The sequence below is a fragment of the Ciconia boyciana genome, chromosome 1 (assembly GCF_034638445.1).
Source record: "Ciconia boyciana chromosome 1, ASM3463844v1, whole genome shotgun sequence".
In the NCBI taxonomy this organism is placed as follows: domain Eukaryota; kingdom Metazoa; phylum Chordata; class Aves; order Ciconiiformes; family Ciconiidae; genus Ciconia; species Ciconia boyciana.
In genome coordinates, this window is record NC_132934.1 from 25029462 (window position 1) to 25052994 (window position 23533).

Consider the following 23533-nt stretch of genomic DNA (forward strand, 5'->3'; position numbering starts at 1 on the left):
CCAACTTCCTGAATTTTTCTTTACTAAGAAATTTGGATTCTTGGGCTTCTTTCAGTCAAAATACAGGTGTATATTAAAAAGAGATATTTTATACTCTTAGTTGTTCCAGCCATTTATTAATTACCCTCACAATTAAACTCTCTTAAAAGCCAGGCTGAACTTGAGCTGAATTGACTTCAACTCTAGACAGAGGATCTTGGTTTTTATGTAGTAGTGTGCCTGATGACCAGCTTTTACGATTTTCTTTATTTCTCCTTTGTGAACAAGTCAATTTTTTAACTTTCTCCTGGAAAACAGGACAGATTGAGGTTCTCTAGACTCTCAACAGCAAGTGGTTTTTCTACACTTTTAATCCTTATGATGGCTTTTTTAAGCTCTTTCCAGTTTTCAGCATCCTTTCTAATCATGTGATTATGTTATTACAACAACCACTGAACTATTGGCACTTTTTACATTCAGTGTATAGTCACTGCCATTAACTTCTAACAAGCCTCTTAGCTCTCTTCAGTATTGTATTAAGATTTATGTGATCAAACTTAGGGAGCATTGCATCTCATCTTAAGGATGCTTAAAATACGGTGGATGAATCATGCCCTAAAAGTGCTGACTTCTTTTCATTGACTAAAAGTGGAGCCTTGATGACAGCTCAAAAGTAGACATCAGCACTGTAGATATTGAAAGGTAGGCGGGATTAATTCCTTTGCAAGAAACCAACAGTCTGAATCAGTTATTGGCTCAGAGACATATAGTTTCTAAATCTTTTTTGTATTATACTTACAACAGTTTTCTTGTCTTTGTGTAAATGGAAAACATATTCCAAGGTGAAAATGATGACTCATCCACCCATGAGAGTTTCTATCATTGATTTAAAATATTTTTTTTCTATGTCCAGCACTGACTGTTGATAGAGTCATTCAGGCTAACCAGAGTTTAAATGATGAAATTAGTATGAGAATTATATTTTAAATTCAAGTCTCACCAAAAAAGAAAAGCAATGGCAGGGGGATAAGTTTATGTATCATTGAAAATTGTAAAGACACCTCTAAGTTGCACCTGAACAGTCAGTGCTGCTTCCCACTATCACAGTATTTCGCTTCCTGCATGTGGACACAGCATTTCTGCTTCACAGGAAAGACAGGCTCATGTCCCTGACTCATAAGACTTAAAAGGTTTTTCCTTAAAAGCGGTTTGTCTGCTCCATTTTTGGTCTCTCTAACAAGGCAGTCAGTAAGCATCCATGCTGGATGGTGAGTCAGGAAATTTGTAATTTGTTCTCACAGAATCATAGAATCACAGAATTGTTTGGGTTAGAAGGGACCTCTGGAGATCATCTAGTCCAACTCCCCTGCCATGGGCAGGAACATCTTTCACTAGACCAGGTTGCTCAAAGACCCATCTAACCTGGCCTTGAACACTTCCAATGATGGGGCATCCACAACTTCTCTGGGCAACCTGTTCCATCCCTCTGATCATTTTTGTGGCCCTCCTCTGGACCCTCTCTAACAGGTCCATGTCTTTCCTGTACTGGGCACCCCAGCACTGGATGCAGTACTCCAGGTGAGATCTCACGAGAGCAGAATAAAGGGGGAGAATCACCTCCCTCGGCCTGCTGGCCGTGCTTCTTTTGATGCAGCCCAGGCTATGGTTGGCTTTCTGGGCTGCAAACGCACATTGCTGGCTCATGTCCAGTTGTCCATTTATCAGTATCCCTAAGTCCTTCTCCACAGGGCTACTCTCAATCCATTCATCCCCCACTCTGTATTGATATTGGGGATTGCCCTGGCCCAGGTGCAGGACCTTGCACTTGGCCTTGTTGAATTTCATGAGGTTCACATGGGCACACTCCTCAAGCCCATCAAGGTCCCTCTGGATGGCATCCCTTCCCTCAAGTGAATCAACTGCACCACTCAGCTTGGTGTCATCTGCAAACTTGCTGAGGGTGCACTCGATCCCACTGTCTATATCGTCGATGAAAATATTAAATAATATTGGTCCCAGTACAGACCCTTGAGGGACATCACCTGTTACTGGTTTCCAGTCGGACATTGAGCCATTGACTGTAACTCTTTGGATGTGGCCATCCAGTCAATAAACTACTAAACTTCTCAGTTACATCATTGTTCTATGGAAGTCTCTGACTAAAGCACTTCATCACTTATTTAGCTTCTCACCTTTTGTCTCTCACTATAAAGTCTGGAAACTGGGTCTCTTTCTTAATATGCAAGTGCCTAAAGCAGCAGGACTTTCCTCTGGGGCCTCTAAACTTATTGGGATGAATAAATAGGTAAATAGTGTTAACTGTTGACTGAGAACTCACTTTACAGTCATAATGCTCCTAATTGTCAATAAAGGAAGAGTTGAGATCCCAGACTGAGTAACTTCTGTGCAGAGAATTCCTCCTGGCTTCAGTGGGACTTCTCCATACGCAGAGGGATTAGAAGACCAGATGTTTGGGCAGGATCTGAGCTGGCATCAAAAGGGTAAAAAGCTGTACAACTCAACCTCATTTGTGTTATACAGTCAGCTTGTCTCCATCACAATTAAAGCCTGTTTGTCTTTCATATCACAAGAGAATTATTACTTTGTTCCATGCAAAAAGGGCTATATTGTGTAGTAATAATAAGAATACATTAAAAATATTTGAAATGTTTTAATCATTTCAAGTATGGAGGATAATTTATATCCTTCCATTTCATTTATTTAAAAATAACTTATTTTCAGGGATTTTTATTGTATTAAGCATATAATAAGTATGGAATGAAACCATCAGATCACTTACTGTAGTGTATTATGCTCTTCAACAGCTATTTCACCCTAAGGCATGGATTAAATGGTGTCCCATGATAATATTTCTTCCTTCTTTGTTTATATAATTTCTTATGGTATTTTCTAAGTCTGCCATTCTTGTTAGACCGGTATATTATTCTATTTTAGACAGAGAAGTTAATATTTTCCAATTTCTTGTGACAATATATCTTGATAAAGGAAATGAAAAATGTAATTTTTTTTCCTCTTTAATGAAAGACTGACTTTTATCCAAACTATACTAAGTTAAAATAAATTTATAGCTGAAAGTCCAGAATTTGCTACACTTTAGTAGATATTTCATGGAAAGCACTGTAAGAAATAGGCAGTAAGAGCAGGATTTTGAGATACTGTTTGAAGTACCCTACAGTATTAAAGATTATAATGATATCCAAATCTGGCAGGTATAACTCAGGACTTCTAGAAAAGCCAGACATTGCAGGAGGTGGAGCTGGGTGTGATGTCTTAAGGCATCTCAGATGGCACTAATATTTACATAAGTGTTGGGTGTCTGCTTTAGGATGAGCTGAGTTGCTCTCTATGGTCCATTGACTGTGTTAACTGAAACTTCATTAACTTTGACAAGAGACTAGACACCTAATGGACAAGGAGACATCTACATTTAAATGACTTAATCTGCAAACTGAATTCTATCCTCAGCCAAAAATGGTTGTCTAGGCTTCCACTGATGCCATTAAAGTAGCATCTCCTTAGGTAATTCATCCAGTCTAGACCCCATGACTCACCTCCTACAGATGCCTCGTTTACTCATACCTACTTTAGTTTATGTGCCATAGAAGCAATATGTAGTCATGTAGGCAGAAAAACAACCTTTGACAAGAAATACTGTGTCTACCTTAGAGAATTTTCATTACAACTGTGCCTAGTAGATGATCAGCAATATAGACATACACTGATTCCCTCTATAGCTGTAATTCCACCCTTCTGTGACTTTGAATTATGATGTTGCTTTTAAAGTAAGTAATCACATTTCAAAGGAGTCCTGTATCTTTTGGTGTGTTCTGAGGGACAGACACAAACACAGCCTAGTTCTTCAGGGCAGTGTTTGGATGTCTTAACTAAAAGGCCATGGTTTCTCTTTAGGCAATTCCTTACTCTTATTTTCTGCATTGCCTCTACATTTCCTCAGAAATGAAACAAAAGATTTGTGAACAAATACTCTTGACTGTGACACCTTATCGCTCTTGAAAAGGATTAATTTTTTTTTTTTTAAATTAACCCCTTTAAAAAGTTATAAAAACATAATTGGTTTAAACTTTTTATCAATAAACGTGAGGATTGATTCTTTCAGATCTATAGCACAGAACTTTACTGCTTGAGTTAGCAGTAACTTTAGAAGCCATAAGAGTTTAAATTTCCTTTTGTGGGACATCCCCTAGCAAGAAAGGGCATCTGGTGCAGGACATCACAGTAGCAAACAACTGAAAGAAGAAGAAATTACTGGAAAATAGCTCAGTCTTTGCTTTTTTGAAATGGAGTAAGCTTGTTTTAATTAATATGTAAGCACTATGGGAGGATAGAGCATGTGTAGTATTGTTCAGTGTGTGGTCCTGTCAGGCACAAAAAAACACTTTTAAGCATGAGTAAACTATGCTTCCCAGACGTTTACAGTTAGGCTAAATTTTGTTTTGTTTTGTTTTATTTTTTTAATAGCAGGGATAGCAAAAGGTTATTATTCTTCTGGCAGTTTCCAGTCAAAATTTCAAATCTTGCTGGGCATCTCTTTAAGAGGTTATAAAAATTTGTGAGCAGGAGCAAAGCATGATATCCTCTAACTTATCATTGGAAATGACTACACAAATGTTATTTAAATGTATCAGATAGAAAGTCCTTCTGTGGATGACACCAATTTGGGAGAGTGCCTAATTTTGGTTTAAATTATTAGGAAAATGAAAATAAAGTATTAATAATTTACGTTAAGAAGTTGTAGGTGCTGATATCTGTGCTGTTTACTGCAGTTTCAGTCCTGGTGTACTCATATGAGATGCCTGCCATGCCAGAGTAATTCTTCTGAAGACAACAGGGTAGGTGGATTATACATGTTTTGAAATGGATATGCGCTTTGTCACTCCTGAATCTAAGAAGCCTGAAGCTGGAACTGAATCACACTGAACGATACCTAACATACAATATTCCAGCTGTAGAAATACAACCATAGCCTTTTGGCATCTGCTGGGTATGAGTAACAGAATTTGTAAGATTTGGTACTAAGGGGTAGCAGTGCATACTGAATGAATGCTATACAGTCTCACTGCACAGCAAATCTTGGAGTATTAACTTCTTTCCAATTGCTGCATCCTTATTTAAATCCACTGCTGCAAACTGGGATTTTACCCTCTGTAAGTGTTGCTGTACTTTTATAGAAACCATTACACGGGTGTCGGATGCTCAGGATTGGTCCTGCAGGGCAACAAGTCAGTCATGCAAATTCTTAAAGTTAATAAAAGCTACAATACAGTTTTCTGGAAAAAAGGGTTTCATTTCCCCATATTGCTTTTTGAGGGGTTTGCTGAGCCATTTTGCTGATGTCACATTGCTCTCTAAATCACCCAAGAAACTTACATGTGATGTCACCATTTGATCTTGGTAACAGGCATCCACTTGCTATGAGAATGGAGAATAAAGGAATAGCATGGGGAAAGGGGAGGAAAGTAAAACAACAGCAGTTTGGAGTTTTGGAATATCCAATCATTCTAATATATGCAATACATACTTTATAACAATCATGCTTCAAAGTTTTTTTTAAAAATGCCAACTTAATCCTTGCTCCTCTGAAACCAGCTCCTCCTCTTCTCCCAGCTGTCTGCTTAAGCCATCTATTATCTGTCATAAAAGCTCTTTTAAAAAGCTCTTCCTAAATGGGGAGATGCATAACAATCTTGTTTTAATATTCTTAGTGAACTAAACATTATTTGGCTATTGGCATGAGACTGCTGACTCCTGACAAAGGTCATGCTGGGGCTGGACAATCTACTTTGTCTAGAGGATTGACAAAATAAGACCATCACTAAGGAATTATATGTTCCAGTTTTTTACAGACACAAATGATTGCATATGCAAAAGAGCAAATCTACAATTAAAAGTAACCTTGAGACATATGTAAACCTTTCCCTTATGTTAGTCATAAAATTCATAAATAAAATGCTCTAAAATTAGTTTTAAAATTTAAAAGCTGTCTTGTAATAGCATTTTATTGCTCCAGGGTTATAATAGCATTCTGTCAAATTATACCATAGCTGGCTTAGAATGGACTCCTGAACCACAGCCTGCTATGAAGGAATACTAGTATTTCTTAGAAATTATGATGTTTAGTAAGAATTGATTTTCCCAGCTCCTCCTTATGCCTTTCATCAGCTCTGGAAAGCTCTTGCTATCTATACACTGAAATTCTCTCTAGAAGAGCTTTCTAGAACTTAATAAAGTTTTTTTAACCAGATGTAGGAGTCTTTTGGAAACTAAAAAATGTATTTTAAGATTTAACAAAATGAATTCTCCAAGAACATATTTGTGGTTTACTTTGAATATGGCTTTAAAAATTGTTACCTGTGGAAGCCTGATGATTCTGTCCTATTGAAATCCAAAATTCTGTTTCATAAAGTTAATGTTAATTTAACCTAAAAACTATGAACAAATGGAAAGGCTAAGTAGGTACTGGCTACAAAAGAAGCGTAAGTGTGTTATGAAAAATATTCTCATCTCTTAATGGGCTAGAAATCCTATTCTTGATTTCTGTTTTCTGAAATAATTTAATGCTATAACACAAAGGAAATGCAAGCTAACAGTGAAGACTTCTAGCTCCCTTTTTAAAATGCATACTGTGTCACTGCTGTTGCACACCTTTGATCTGTTGCTGGTTTGTTGTCATGTGAAGTCTTTTATTGTTGAATAAATATCTTACCAATAAGTATTTTCAATAGTGCTCTGCCATGGTTGACTGGATGGCCTGAGACGAGGTCACATTTTAAGAAGCTTTCTCTGTCCATTTCTTTCTGGATGATTTGGGGAGACATTGCATTTAGAACCATGTTGAGTTATTTTGTTGGACTTAAATGTCTAAAAAGATAACCTATTTGTGAAATTAAGGCTGGCAAGGAGTGAAAAATTGACTGCAAAAGGGTCAATCCCCCCCACACACTCCCTGCAAATTTTAATTATCAGATTATAACTTGTCTGTGTTTTAAATGTGGGCCTTTAGATCTTTGCTTGCTGAATGTTAATATTCAATTTATGCTGTCTCAGTAGCAGCCTTCCAGAGTTACTGGCAAAATGAAATTGCTTTTGTTAGCAAAAAAATTTCCAGTCTATGCAAAGAAATGAATCCTAGGGAACCCACTGACATTTATTTTGACTTGCTAAAAAAATTTTTTTGAAGCATGAAGATACATTTTCCTGAAAAATGCCAAATCTAAATTTCTGTTATTTAAGTAAAAGCATCTGAAATAATAAAAACAGTGTGAAAAAGCTAAAAGAGCTTTGAAGAAAAATAACACACACCTACAAAGGAGTATTTCATCAGTAGAGAAGCACTGTGTCTGCTTTGTTCAGCTCACCTTTACCCAGTGCTGGGTCATATCATATCATACACATCACACAAGACATCAGACACCAGGATACAGCAGCAAGCATTGGCAGGGGCTCTGCTTGCATTCCTCTCCTTCCCTGCATGTGAGCACCCCAAGCTTGCTTTGAGGTGCAATTTTATTCTCCAGCATTTATTCAGAAGGACAACCTTCCTCCTCATACCCTGCTGAGGTCAGTGCCTGCTCCCTGCACCGACCCACACAGCCAGGTACTACAATTCAACAGCCCCTGCCCCAGCTTGCTCACACTTCAGCCCCTGATGCTGCCCTTATGCCCCTGGGAAGGGAGAGCTGCCTTCTGCCCTTGCTGAATCCTCTCCTTGTCCTGCCCATGAAGTGATGGCAAAAGCATTTCTTGTTTCTTTCTGACCACTGCCTAGTTTTGGGTGAGCCTAAACAGAAAGCGGGAAAAGGAAGCTTCCTGACAAGCTGTGGAAGGGATAAGCAGAATCTGGCCCTCAGAATGTGAATCTGAAGTATGTCTTACTAGACCATTTTAATTACTTGGCATGAAAATGCATGCCAGAAAGGAAGTACAGCCTCAGCCTGTGTACAAAGTAAGATTCAAGTGAGGAAAAAATCTGAATAAACAGGTGTTTCTTCTGTTACTACTAACAAGGCTCGATGGATGCTGCTTTTCTACAAGTCTTTTTGTCATTGTTGGAAACAGAAATAATTTTTGAGAGAATCTTTTATATGGATATATGGATATATGGATATACAATGTGTATATATATATCTATTTTTCTATACTATATATACATCTCTTTATACATATATACATTGTGTATGTATATGTATATACATATATGCACTTTGTCATATGGCTCTCATCCTTGTAAGCTGAAATACTTTGTAGGTTCTGGTGCTTTCTGTGAAAAATTTCAAGAGATCTTGGCTTGACGTCCCTGCAGTAGGGGGCTTTTTTAAATCACAAAAACTGTCTTTCTCACTGTTAAGCACAGCACCTCTGCATGTATATAGTTGAAAGATTTAATTCCATGACTACACAATGACATAGCTTCTAAAACAATGGTAACAATCTATATCCAGGTAGGATTTTTCAATAACTGCTTTATATGAGCTATAGATGCAGCTGGGGACATTATAATATCATCTTCAGAAATGGTTTTCATTTAAAGTATATCACACAGGGCAAAAGCTAATAAAATAAAAATGTGTTGGAGTCCAAATGACTTGCGACCAGATTGTTTCTACCTATGGAATAAAAAATAACTTAGTCTCAGTCATGTTTAACTCTCCAACTCTCTACCAAGCTAGACATTTATGTCAGATGCATTATATGTTTCTTCCTTGCTCAGCAGCACTGCCACCAGTAAACCCAACAACCAAAGAGTAAGAAAGGAACAGAAAGGCATAACATCACAAATACTGAATTCAAGGTTGTTTCACTTGGTATTTGCTTACTATGTAGCAAACAAAGAAAATAGTCAAAAACCAGAACAGGACAGCTATGGCTGAGAATCAAAATATTCAGTTTGGCATTTTGTTTAAGTGGATGCTCATACGTGACAGTTTTGCATTTACAATTAATCGATATAACTGGCAGCCTGATTCACCAAATATACAGGGGCACATTTTGTTCTTCCTTTTTCTACTGAAAATCTCCAGTGAAATCAATTAATTTCCATGAAGGTACTCTAAATTTAGGACCTGAAATTAGATGACCTCAACAGACAGTGGATCAGACTCCTTTAGCAATGAAACAGAGCAAAATTGAAGATTACTATCAAGATACTTCAGTTACTGTGCTCTTTGGATTGTGCATCTTACTGGATGTTCTTCAGCCTTTGGAGTAGGTATTGCAAGATCATTTCCCATCCAACTTTGTTTCAGTCAGTCATTTTAGCTTATCCTATGACAAATGTGAAAGAAGATTCATACACCTTTAAAGGATTTGTGAACTCTTTGGGGAAAATCAAATCGCTCAGAATTCCTCTTATTGCACAGATTTCTTCAGATAGTGAGGAAAAAAACCACTGCAGCACAGCAGAGCGGTGAGCTGAGTACGAATGCCAAGTAGTAAGCAAATCTATGACTGCAGCTAAAAGTAAACAACTGTTGCTAGCCACAGCTGCTTCCTTATTTTTAATTTTTTAAAACCTCTTTTAAGATTCATAGTTGATTCTTGTCAAGGAAATGTTCTTCCTTAATTGCAATACTCAGCTACTGATTTGCTAGTCTGGAAATGAGAGCTTTCCTGTATAGTGTCTTTGATTTTTTTCCCTCTCATAAGCTAATGGAGTTAAAAGTCATGTTTGTTTGCGCTGCAGCTTCTTCCCTACTGATGCTGCCTGTTCTCTTTGCCCAGTCCCCTTTCTCGATGTATTTGCTCATCATCAGCAAATCTATTTTTAGGTACTCTCCTTGAGAAAGGGGAGTAAGGAGAAAAAAAATAATGTGGATGATCTTATTTAGGAAATTCAAGGCTGCATGAAACTGTGGAATGAGGTGAAACAGGGGAAAGGGAAGAGTATATCCAGCTGTCAGTGGTGCTAAGGAGGGTACAAACTTCACCTTCTTTGTCTCACCAGTAAATCTGTTTGAAAAGCATTTGTAAACCTCTGATGTCCAGGGTAGCAAAGGTTTCCTATTGACTTTTATCATTTATCTCCTTACAACATGCAGACTCAGAACGATAGAACTGCTGTGGGTGCCAAAGATATGAAGGCTTCCTAGCAGAGCTAAGCTGGAACATTTTTCTTCTTCAGGTACTTTCTTTCTTTTCTCTTGATATAAAGTTTCAGATATAGTCATGGTAGAACTCCAAAAACTAGTTGCTTACATCAAAATTGGCAAAGAACCATGCTAGCCTTATGACAATAGATACATTAAACATGCTAGAGAAGCTCAGTACAAACCCTTCAAATGTTAATTAAACATTTTTTTAAAGGATGCTGGTCCCTGTGGACTTGAACGAGAAACATTGGTTGCTCAAGAGTAGACTTAATGCCATATAAGATGCTCTCAGTATCTTACCTGGCCTTCAACTATCATTCTGGACAGCATATGTATCCCACAGCTCCTGGGCTGTGGGATCTGCCTGACCAGGTAAGTGCCTTAGAGACCTTAAGTAAATTGGCACACAGGGGTAGGCAAATGAGCTGGAGCCTAAAAGCCAGTCCCTGGACCTCTCATGGGCAGTGTTGGGTGCCAGTAGCCAGTGAATCCCTGGGGAGGGCAGAGATGAGCTACTTCTTCACCTTCCACGTAATCGGCTGCAAGACAGGCCTGGGTATTTGGGGACGTCTGGTGCCTCTTAGCCAGCAGGGCATTCTGAAAGGGAAAAACAGTTCAGAATCACCTGAAAAGATTCAGAGGGTTGAATTATGGAAAGAAGTCTTACAACACCTTTTTTCCTTGGCAGTGCCAGATAGAGGTAAATAAGGTTAAATCTCTTTAACCTCTTAAAGTTAAAGAATACTTCACTGCTCTTTGGAAAAAATGTTTTCTGATTATCTGATGGAATGTATTATTTAGGCAAGAAGTATTTTTAATTAATGCATTATTATTAAATTCCAATCTTTCCAAACATTTGTGGTTCCAACCTCTTCCTTCCTGTCCCATATGGACAATAAGCTTTTAATTTCTTACAGAAATGTCACACAAAATTCTCCTAGCAGAGGTAGGAATAGGTGTTCCCACAAGGGGAGAGAACATTCTCAGTTGAAGCTGTAGTTGTCAGAGTCAGCAGATAAAAACCTACCATATGAAATTTTTTCCTCACTTGCAGGTCCCTTCCTCATATATACTTAACCAACTTGTTTAATTAATTATTTTCTTTAGCCATAATGGAAGAATTGTAGAAAAAGTTTTCTTTATTTCTTTCCTTATTCACTCCCAATATTCAAAAATCATAGAGTTCCAAGAAGAGTCTCAGCAGCACTTCTGATCCTTGTTGTCTCCACTGTTTTCTCAATTCACACATGAACTAGCCATTCCTTGAAGGGTAAGCATTTCAAAGAGGAAAAAACCAGCTGTTGTACCTCTATACTGTATAGTCAGTTTAAGTCTTCCATTGTCTCCCATATCCAGGTTTTTTCCTCTTTTTAATGTGTTCCAGGTGGAACATCCATTCTACAAGGTCTGAACTATTTCATCATTGCCCTCGTCTTCTCTCCTTGCTGCAGGACTGCACCGCCACTACTCTCTAGAGCATTTCCTAAAGTCATTTCCTATGTGCCTTCAAGTAACTTTTTTTAGCACCCTCAATTTACTCAACCCTAACTCCCTCACACTGCTCCACCTGACTCTGCTCCGCATTTTTTCCTCTGGACTTTCCTTATTGTGTGCTGCGGTAGTCCTGCTAAAACTGGATCTCATTACCTAGAGGTCGAAAGAACTTGTAACAAACAGACTCAGAACATAACAATCCTACTGTTCAGAAAGCTTTTTTCAGCATCTTAATACATTGTCCATGGTTTATAACTGCCTTCTTGATCAAGCTCTTTCCTTGCAGAAAGGTGAATTTCAGGTTTTTGTAGGAAATCGAAAAGTTCTTAGTTTTCAGGGAGGAAAGACTTTACAGATAAATCTAACTGCAGCAACCTATACTCCCTGGGGTAATGTTTTCCATGAGAAAATTATTTCTATTACTTGTAATAAGTATTATGCAACTTATAACATTGCCAGAAATATGATCCAATATGAACAAGGAAGCCTTTATTATGCATTGAAACTAAAGCAAGCTCCAGCGATATGGAAATTCACCATCAGGAAAGCTACTGTAAGAAAAGCTGACTAAAGTTTGAGGTTAGTGAGAAATTTCTCAGTCTGATATAAGTTTAACTACTTACATGCCCACAGAGTCCATCAAGATAGTTTCACATTATTACAAAATGTTTTTTTCCTTTCAGATTTCTTTGGAGGTTTTGTTGTTATTCTTTCATGATTTTATTTCAAATGCCATGAAAGATTGTTCTTAGGCATGTTTGAGGAGGCAAATTCTTCATGTTTTGCCTTTATTGTATATCCACCCCCTGACATTTTTTTTCCCACAGTACCAGCTGCCCAAGTTGATACCTGGCTTTTGGTGACAGAAGCACACTGAACTTTTCTTCACCTGATAGTTCCTCCAAAGGTTCCTATGGAAAAAATGAACTAAACAGTAATACATATAGCACTTAATTTATCAGTGCTGTACAGAGTCCATCACAAGGTTTATCCAGCTTTAGAATCTTTTCCTGTCTTTTAAAACTGCAGAACCAGGCTAAATCTCCTCTCTTAAGAGTTTTTCCAGATGACTTTGCACCTTACAGCCATTTCACTTTGTCAGTGTGAACTCACAAATTCTCTGTAAGACAGTTCTGGCGAATCCAATGGCAAAGATATCTCTTGTACTCCAGGAGCCCCACAGAAGAAGCTATATTAGTCTTCAGCTCAAGGCCAAACATGACAACTGTACAACAACCATTTTTATTGACTGCTGTTGCAGAAGTCATCAAAAGGCACAGGTTATGCCGATCCTTTTCTAACTCTACAAAAGTAACCAGAAGCAGCTCTTCACCCTCCATCTCGGTGCTGTAGGGTTTGTTGATCCCTATTGTCTCACTCACTTGCCAAAAACTTGTGACTGTGTAAGATTTTTTTTCCCTGTGATTTGTGTGAGCCTCATTAAGCCCTTAGCCAGGGGAAGTATGCTATGGAATCCCTGCTAGAGCCACAATTTACTCATTTCTTGGTGGATGGTCTTTAGGCTTGATGTTAGTCCACAGCTTAGACTGAGTTCCAGCTTATGTCCCCAGCACAGGCTTAAGCACATCAACTGTGATGTATGTTCTCAGTGTCCTGAAGGGATATTAATATATCTTACCAAAACAGGTACCACACTACGCATCATTTTTCAGAATCCTATCTCTATTTCATATAACATAAATTTTCTCGAAGCTTAGTTAGGTTGTTAATAACTCAAAAAACATCCAGTGAGTTTAAAATTATGGGTCCATCAGAACCTTTAATGTTTCTAATGCATTAAGCTGATTGACACCTGTGATTGCTTCACCTCCACTGTAGTGGAGTATTTCTTCTTTACTCTCTGAGCTTTTCTACAGGTAGTGGGGGAAATATTTACTATGGCATTGTGAAGGGGTACTTGTGTATTTTCCAGCTGATTTTTTTCAGTGCCTCTCTTTTGATAGCAGATTGCCCTCTTTGGTATGCTACCAAGGTTTTTTAGATTGTCATAATGGGGATGGAGAAGAGTATACTGGTATAATTTAGAAGAGACATGCTAGCCCTTTGCTCTGAACTACCAGAGTAAAAAATTGGTCATCCAGTTACAATTTTGCAAACAGGGAAATTTTTATACCTTTTACTCTGCTACCAGCAGAGTTAATGAAAATCAGTCACATTGCCACAATGTTTCCCAATTTCTCCATTATAAGCTATGGCTTTTAGTTGCTAAGGCCACTTAAGCTCAATATAAAAAATTAAACGAATCCCTGCTGATTCAAGACAGAGCAATAAGGTTTAAATCCCATGTTCGTAGATTTAACGAAGAATTATGAGCTGATTTTTTGTGGATTTTTTTCCACCAAAATAATTACTTGATTATGCTCAGTAAATTCATCTCCTTTACTGTGCCCAGCTTCTAACATCCATTTGTTCTTCATTTGTGGTGTAACTGAAGGTAAAACCTTCTGCTACTCAGAACAAGAAAATAAAAAGTATTAAAGATTAATATCACAATCCAAGATTGTAAACCAATTTTTTTAAAAATACCATAGGTTTAAGATTGAATGCTTTGGCTTTGCAATTCAGAATGGTTGGTGACATTTTGCTTATTTTACTTATATATAGACATACGCATGAAATGAAATTACAATGGATACTCTTAACTATAGCCAACAGCTCACTGAGAAAAGCCCAACATGAAAGCAACAGCCCTAGGTGAAGTAAAGAACTTCATCAACAGTAAAGTCTATGATGACATAATGATTTATGCCAAACAAAAATATGTGCCTAAAATGGACAAAATTGACTAACACCTGTTTTTGTAACACCACCTGCATACATGCATTCTACCTCATCTAGACATAGAAATAACAGAAATATTTTTCTGAGGTGTTGAGATTAAAGGCAACAGTAATCTGTAAATACATAGAAAATGCTGTAAAGATTGAAAAAAATGTGTATTTGCTTCAAAAATGTAAATAAGCAAATAAATACATTAAAAATGGAAGCTACTTTTAATGTATAACATTGTGGACATTAGATATACTGAAGCCACCAGAAAACCTGTTGTCGGTACAGTTTTGCTTTTTATCATATGTTGAGTTCTGTTGGTTGAGCAGTTCTAATTCAATTGTATAAAGAACATTTTTTTTTTTTTACAGAAAGTGCTTGAATGGAACAGCAGAAACACGAATAGTGACAGTTGCTAATTTCATCTATGAATCACACTGGTTTGAGATTTGCATGTGGAAAGGCTTGTGTCTCAACTTTTTGAGAAAGTCCTAGCAGTCTTACAGGGAGAGATGCATCCTACTTCACATCTGACATTCTCCTATTCCTCAAAAGAAGATATTAAGTTAAAAAACTTCACATGTTCTCATGTTTTCTCAACTTGCAGCCCTCCTCTGCTGGAAAAATGACATTAACCATTTGAATTTTCTAGGATAGTCTGCCTTAACATCAACAACAACAGCAAAAGCTTAGGACTGCATGAAAATATAAAGCAATATGTAATTGAATTGGGAGGAAAGTTTGTCCATGGGCATAACAGTATATAATGGTCCACTATTGTACCTTGCTGTAAAGGACTTGATATTGGTAACTGATTGACAGGAAGCCTGAGCAGGTGGATTTCTCACTTCATTCGGAAAAGCATGTTCATGATAAAAGAAGTGAAGAAATTTTCAAGAAAATGAAGCCATAGTGTCATCAACATTTCTTTTCAAACTTTGCACAGATACACCATAGATTTTACTTTACTACTAATGGGGGAAAGATGTAGAGTATTGTGCTATCAATCCCACCTTCCCTCCAATCACTGTGTCCCCTGAATATCTCTTCTTTGTTCCCTTAATTTTGAAGTTCTTGTATAATCAAGCCACTTCTGTGTATGCAGAGAATGATTCTACGTACATTGTATTCTGTGAAGAAATAGTATTTTAAAGAGGATCAGGGTATGACTACTGAGAGAATAGAGACATGCACGCAGTCCAAAATGAAGTTAGACCAGAGTACTTGGGTTTCCTTACTTTAAATGCTTAAGCAAAGCATGCGCATTAGGACTTTAGTCTTCTCATAGAGTCTATGGAAAGAGCTAGATATAATCTATAATCACCCACCCCATCTAAGCTCTAGATCACTCTCTGCAAATAACCTCCTTTCTCCACTCACTCTAGCTAATGTTAGATGTTCTGGAGTCCATGTCAGTTGTGTCAGTGCCTAAAGCTAGGTGAAATTAACCTTGGCCCATGTGATTTTATCTAAAGTTCTTGTATTTCAGTTTACACCTAAAAATAAATTGGAACTCCTTCAGCAAGAGAATTACTCATTCATTACTTATGATAATTCTTTAAAATAACATTCAGCATTTGTGGAGGAAGGGAGGAAGGGAAGGGAGGCAAAACCAACACATGACCTCAATAAACCTTTAGGCCAGGTTATGCACTGCTACTGGATTTTATAAACTCCATTCAATTTATTAATAGATTTGCTTCGATCTTTTCTCTTAGCTACTGTGCTTATTGTCTGCACAAATCTCTCACCTTTTGACTGACAGAGTTCCAAGGGTAAAAGATGTATTTCCATTATGTTTAATTAGATTCATTTGCTGCTTATCAAATCAAGAACCTATTACATACACAAGAGACTTTATAATTTACTCACAGAGATTTTTATTGTTATTATTTTCATAAGGAATGGCTTAGACAATGCTTTTTAACTATAGGTCTTTTGCTTTATGCTTTTTAACTATAGGTTGTTATAGCTCCTAACCCAAGTAGATTAAAAGAGGGATATCACAAATATTCTGCTGTCAAAACATGCACTAAATAACTGTGAAAACCACATGCATAGCTAATGTTATGATTTATTTGCCTTATGAATGTATTACATCCCAAACAGAAAAACAACTTGTGGCTTCAGTAAGGTGAAGGGAAACTATATCCAGGATAATTGTCACAAGAAGGACACCAATAGCACAGTCTGGTACGACTGGTGGTGAGTAATAAATGTGGCTTTCTCTTAGCTTTTCAGCTGAGAAGCAACCACAGAAGTTTGGCCCGAGGCACAGTCTCAGAGGCGGCAGCCTGCACTGTCTTACCAGAAGGCCATTATTTTATATATATATACAAAATACATATATATATATATATATTAGTGGGGTTTATCAGAGTGTACCGATGTCTAACCACACTCCCTCCAGTCCACAGGCCCAGGGTATGAGCCGAGGAGATACACTGGGGCAGCCAGGGTTTCCTACACAGCAGCAGCAACCTCAAAGTGCATCCCCTCCTGTACACTGTGCCTCCTCACAGGCCGTGACCCCCTCAGAGATGGGAGCAGGGGCCAGTGGAGACCCCAAACCCTGAAGCCTTACTAGGGTCACTGCTAGTGATCTGAATTTTCTGAAAAGTCAACATTATTGCCAAAGGCTCTTGCATTAAAAACTGAATTTGAATCAAGGATTTGGCATAAGCCCTGGCACAATGCAAGGCATATCATGGATCTAATACTGTCTTCCTCTCAGTCGAGCGAAGTGCTGACACAAATATAACAAGTGGTAGAATGTGACCCTATAATACTGTATGCTTCCTCATTCAGAAAATGCTGTGGCAAATCTCTCACAGTGGCAAATCACAATGAATTAAGGGGCCAGGAACCTGACAGCATACAAGTGCCATTACAGGCTTCCACCCCACACAAGCACCACATTCAGCATCCTGGCAGCCGCACAGCAGATTTTTTCACTTTTGCAAAAGTGCATTCCTTGATAAAGAGGCAGAGCTGATTATTTGAACTGACAATTTCTAAAACGCATTTACCAACATTTTTTTTCCAATGGAGCAATAAATATTTGAAATAAATGTTTCACGCTTCAGAGCACAGAATTCCAGCATTCAGTTAAAAATATTCTGCTAAAATACTGCCATCTTACAATAAAATCTGAAGGTAAATGGACTCTTATGAACTAATCTAGTGCATTATAATTTTGTTCTACAACTTTGTGTTACTTTTATTAGCACTTTCTCTTTGGGTATTGAGGGAAAGATGTGTAATAGTGAATACTAAGAATATACGTGATGTACAGTGAGTTTGATATATCCATTTTCTTTTCATAGTGTCCCTTCTTCCCTCAGAACAGTGACTTCCACTTCTATCAGCCTTCAGGACTGATTTACTATGACTGGTTTAAACTAGTAATGGCTTAATTGCCAAAGGTTTAGCAGTTCAGGCAGGAGAGCAGGGGATGGCTCTCTGAAGTGGTATTCATATTTCCACTGTCTACAAATTGGCGTTTAAGAATTTTGAAAATCCCAGTGTTTCATGATTTTAGGGGAATTAGTGGCACTGAATGCTCTGCGTTTCTGCTTCAGATCCCATCCAAAAGTAGGCATGCAAACTTTATGAACCTAGGTTAAAATGACTGTATTTTTCTTTAAATGACAGATCTCTAACCCCAGTCTAAATTTGCAAGATTTAGTTCAGCCCTGTTGCTGTGTAAAATATTCACAAAATACTGCACACACATATTTTAGATGCGCTTTCATTATTAGCTTTTGTAAATGTCAGTGAAATCCCCAAGTTCTCAAGAAGCATTCAAGAACCCAGGCTGACAAGCAGTTCTTGAGCTGTTCTCTACTGTCCTGTCTTTGCGAACAAAGTTATTCCCTGTTTGCTGAAGCAAAGTATCTTCCCTTTCCAGAAAGTCTTAAAGAGTGACCATCCTATGTACTCCTGTACCAGACAGATGGGAAGGAGGTACAATGTTCCCGTAGCCAGTTCTCCACTGGGCAGAAGCAGCAACGATTTAGGGATCTTTAGTGAGAATTTTCTTCCCAGTTAGCACCTTATGTTTTGTATGTGATATTATATGTGTGAGATCTACAGCTATACCCTCAGAAAAGGGAATTATATTTCTGTGTAGCAAGAAGAGGGCATTATCTGAGTGAGGATCTTGAAATCTACTACCATAGTCAATCCAAATTTCTTAACCTGTAAGATCATCGCCTGTGCACATTTTCAATCTTTAGCATTCACAGAAAACAAATACAGATGAAACCATCACTAAAATAATTTAGTAAGCCTGCATAAATGGATACTTTAAAATGGGGAGCAGAAAAAAAATAGAAATCATTCTCTGGGGCATAAGAATTTCAAATGTTTTCCTGTTTTGGTACTGGTGTATTTTGTAACTTCAGCAAATTTTGCAAGTCAACCATTTGAGCGTAAGAAGTCTAATTTTTACAAGAAAACAACAAAAGAAACTAATCAAAACTAAACAGAGTAATAGGTACTGTCACACTATTCCCATCATAAAAATAAAATAAATACCAATGGGATGGTAAGTAGTTTCTTTCTGTTTTCCAAGAGATTCCCACAAAAAGGAGTGAATTACATTCAGAACACAGAGAGCAGAAGCACTGTAAAGTAAAACAACAACATGTAGCAATACTCAGGTAACTCACTCTTCATACAAACACGGTAATGAAGAAAACATGCCAAAACCTCTTCACAATTAGTCTGTGGTTTTGCTTTTCTTCTTATTGCTCTTTATTGGTTTTTCTCCCCTCTGCTAGCCTAGGTAGGCTTGCTAGTGAGCAATGGACTTGTAAGGAGGCCACAAACACATAGCTACTGAGCAATTCTGTCTTGGTTCCTTCTTTCTGGTCAAATTCAGAGCTGTTTGGATTTTTCTGAGTAAATTTCAGCCAGGAGAGTCTACATATAGGCTCAGAGTAGGCCTACCAGAAGTTCAGAAGTTAGCGTTGTCCAAATGGATAAGGTTACTAAAATACAATGCAAAAATCAGGCTTAATAAATAGCCTATGGTTTATATTACAAGCAATGCTACTTCCACTGGAAAATGCTCCAGTGCTTTGCAAGTGTAGACTACAACTTTGGTTTTCTCTCTCTTTTTTTTTTCTCCTGTCAGTGAAAATAAAATTAAAATTAGCCTGCACAACTAGGAATTCCCCACTTTATACATGATAAAACAGATGGAAGAGGAAGATACTCTTTTTCTGTTCTGATACAAACACACACGTTCATCAGAATTTATGCAAAGAAGCACCAAATGGCAAAAAATAGAAATACCAGCACCAGATAATGTTGATAGATTAATGATTATTTTAGCACGTAGATTAGGTTGGGATGGCCAGAGGACCTTTGTGATCACCTAGAGGAAATTCCATCGCCTATATTACTGAATTTTATGTAGTCAAATCCTGCACTGAGCTCATTTCAGCAGGTTTTTGTCTGGAGATCCTATGCACGGCCAGAACAAATGACATCTGCAGGGGTGCCTAAGTGAGCTTGGGCATAGAACAAAAAAAGTGCTATATCATTTCAGACAAATTTGAAAGTAAAGCATTTAAAACTTCATTGGGTGGCATTGGATTGATGGGTACAGCTCTAGCAATCACCATGCCCTCTGACTTCACACTACATCTATCTTCATCCCACCTCAGTCAACACTGGATATTGAAACTATCCCAGCATATCTGTCTTTAATTTGCCACAGACACCTTTAGTCCAGATTAATTATTTTCAATCTTCGGGTCAGCTGCCTTATACATGAATATTAAAACTTGAAAGTATGCCCTCCAGTAAGAAACTTGCATGACTTTCCAGAATAAGCAAGATTAATCAGACATGATAATTATGATAATAAATGTAATACTAACTTATCACATCATATAAATTCAGCTAAATGAGCTCTGTGGCAATAGCAGTTAAGAATTAAGAGGAAAGGCAACGACAATCTACATTATTGAAAATAAACCCTTCAGAGGCTTAATCAAAGCCATTTTTCACAGTCCATATACAGCTCATGTTCTTATCTATATGCTCTGCATGTCTGGAGGCAGCAAAAATACATGAACCTAAGGCCTCAGCAAGTTAACCTTAACAAGTCAAACTTTGACACAGCATAGAAAGGTGTAAGGTAGGGAATTATTCTTATTCTGGCTTTCTTAGAGTTGGGTACAGGCTTTTCCTGAAAATATGGTATTGAATGCTCCATTAGAGCTCTGTTGCCTGAATTCTGGTTCAGCCAATAGGCCTCACTTAATTTGTAATTTCACCATTTTGAATTGCTTAAAACTAGGCCATTTTTAATTTCAGCTTCCTATATGCATTTTAATGTTTAGCTTGTCTACTGAAGGCCGAAAGAGGTACTCTGTACAAATACCATCTCAGCATGTTGTCTAATTGGTGACACTAGAGCTATGAGAGGCAATGTATAGCATACATTAAAAAAGCTGAAAGATATCCACTTTCTGGCCCTCATAATCCTCTCAGAAAAGATTAGCTCAGCTTCTCCAGCCCTCACACCTGATATTTCTTACTCTAACCTTATTTTCCAGGTGATCAATTCAATTTCACAGCATTCTATAGTCATCTTTGGTATTCTCAGTTGGAATAGACTCTGTCCATCAATTGTTATCTCCATGTCTTCAATTTCTATCTCAACTTCATTCAATTTTACAGGGAAGCTTTCGAAATTCTTATCAGTTGTAGCTTGTCCAGCATTTTATTAATCTCTGTCATGTCCTTAATAAATAAAGTCTGACATTGCATTGTAACTCAAATTCATAGACTGTGAAAACTATGAAAACTGTGAAAAAAACAAGAGAAAATTTCAAAATCCAACTATTGGAAGGTTGAAAGTAAACTCCTTTGAGCAGCTAGTTTTATTTATTCAGACTATCAGTGTCTAATAAAAATAAATTTAAAAATATCAAAAGCAAACAAATCCTGTTTGCTTCAAATCTTACCAAATTAAGAGAACTAAGAATAGTTCATCTTTGGCTATGTTGACTTTATCTGAGTAACCTTATCACATAAATTTAGTTAACAGAAAAAAATATGGTATAAGAGTCATTAGGCCACAATTTTATTTTGCCTGATTAACTGAGTCCCCAGTATAGAAAATAAAATGTGTTGATTCAAAAAATGTTTTCAAAATGGCATATTTGAATTAATTGAATTTTGTATTCATTCTCCCTAACTTGCTGTCAGAAAGCTAGATTGAAATATTTTAAATAGACTGTTTGGAATTTTATTTCAATGTCATTTTATTTGAGAAATGAATATTTAAATCTTCAGGATTGAAAGTTCTGTGCAAGATAAAAATGACATTTTCATCACTTGCTTTTTTACACTGTCAAATGTTTTGGTGAGTGTTTAAATTTTTTTCCCTTTCCAGTTACATCAAAATTAAAACACAAAACCATAGCAAGACGTCAGTTAACTAAATTTGCTCACATTCATTCTCAGAACAGATCTGCTGTAGTTACAATGACCAAAAACTGAAGACCATGTTTCTGTTCACCACTACCTCCAAAACAAAAAGAGGTTCTGCTTTCTTGGTGTACCCCCTTGCCCTCCACTCCAGTAGCAGAGAAATGATTGAACAGAAGTGTGGCTGGGCTGCTCCCCTCTCTCTATCTTCACAGGTCATGCCAAACCTTTAAATGCCCTCTGCCCCGTCCCAGTGGAGAGGTGATGCCATGCAGTAGCAGGCCAGCAGACATTCCTTTCTGGTCAGGGGGATGGTAAGCAAGTCCATAATGTGTCAAATGTACAACATCATCAAAACCTCTTATTCTCAGGCTAAGTGCAGCTACTCTATATGGGAACACTGCATATTAGCATGCTTGATTGATCCATCTATAGATTTCAAGTTGGCACTGCAAACAACTTCATGGCCAGAGGCGATACATCAACCACTTGAGAAAGCTGTGGAAAGGTCTTTACCTTCATTAATATAATAAGGCAATATCTACATACCATTACATATGCCAGTGAACCCATAAATGTCAATATTAATGTTTTCAAAATTCAATATGTCAAAAGGATATCACATATCAACATGTTTTGAAAAAGGGACATTATATACTGAGCAAAATGAAGATTATGCTGGGAAGCAACAGAAAAATCCAACAGCAGTGGTGTTCCTTTATACAGCTTGCACTTCTTAGGAGCAACTCATCATTCCTTTTTAATCAAGGAGGATGTTTTTCAGTGTGGTCAGGATGATGTAGCTCTCCTTCACCCTGAAACTAGCAAATACAAAAAGCAACCAAAACTAGTATCCTGGAACAACCACATGATATATTTATCCGTGTTCTTGTTGTTTCTGCTATGCCATCTATGTATCTGCTTCTTGCATTAAAATTTTGGGGATGAAAAAGTATATATTTTTTCTATGCTACCTACCTCTTAAATAGTTTGTGACTTTAAATTGCAAATAATCTAGTGAGATAGACAATACCAGCCAACATCCAACACAGAAAGTATTTCTATTTTTATTAAAATACCTCTGAAAATTATTTTTGTTATTAATTTCTAATGGCATCATTACCATTTGAGTGGAACAAAAAAGCCAGATCAATTTTTCTTCTCCAAAATGTAATTTCAAAAGCTTTGGTAAACTAGGAAACATCAGGTTCTTTTGCCTTGTGAGTTCTGTTCTGCTCTAAGCGAGTGAAAGTGCTATGTAATGATCTAAAGTCTTTTGTTTTGATATTTTGCACTTAAAAAATATTCAGTGTTTCAAAATAAAATACCTTCTCACTTAATGTCTTTACATTCACTAATGCATTTGTTTTAAAGAGCTCAGGATTTAGCCAATAATTGTGTACACGTGAAGACTGTCCCTGCTCAACAGAGCTGATGGAGCAGGCACGGACGGCTGCAAACCGACGGAGCTGTGCAAGGACACAAGGAGACAGTGGTGGTCAGCCAAACAATTAATGTGGTCCCTCACTTCTCGTAGACAAGGAAATACATTTCCCTGGAGAAGGACCATTCCTCTCCTCACACGAAGGAAGTACTGGTGTGAGGTGTGCTACCTCCAAGCTCCCCCAGCCCCAGGCACCTCCCACTGCCACGGCAGACAGGAGGGGAAACAACAGAAAGCAGTCTTCATCAAG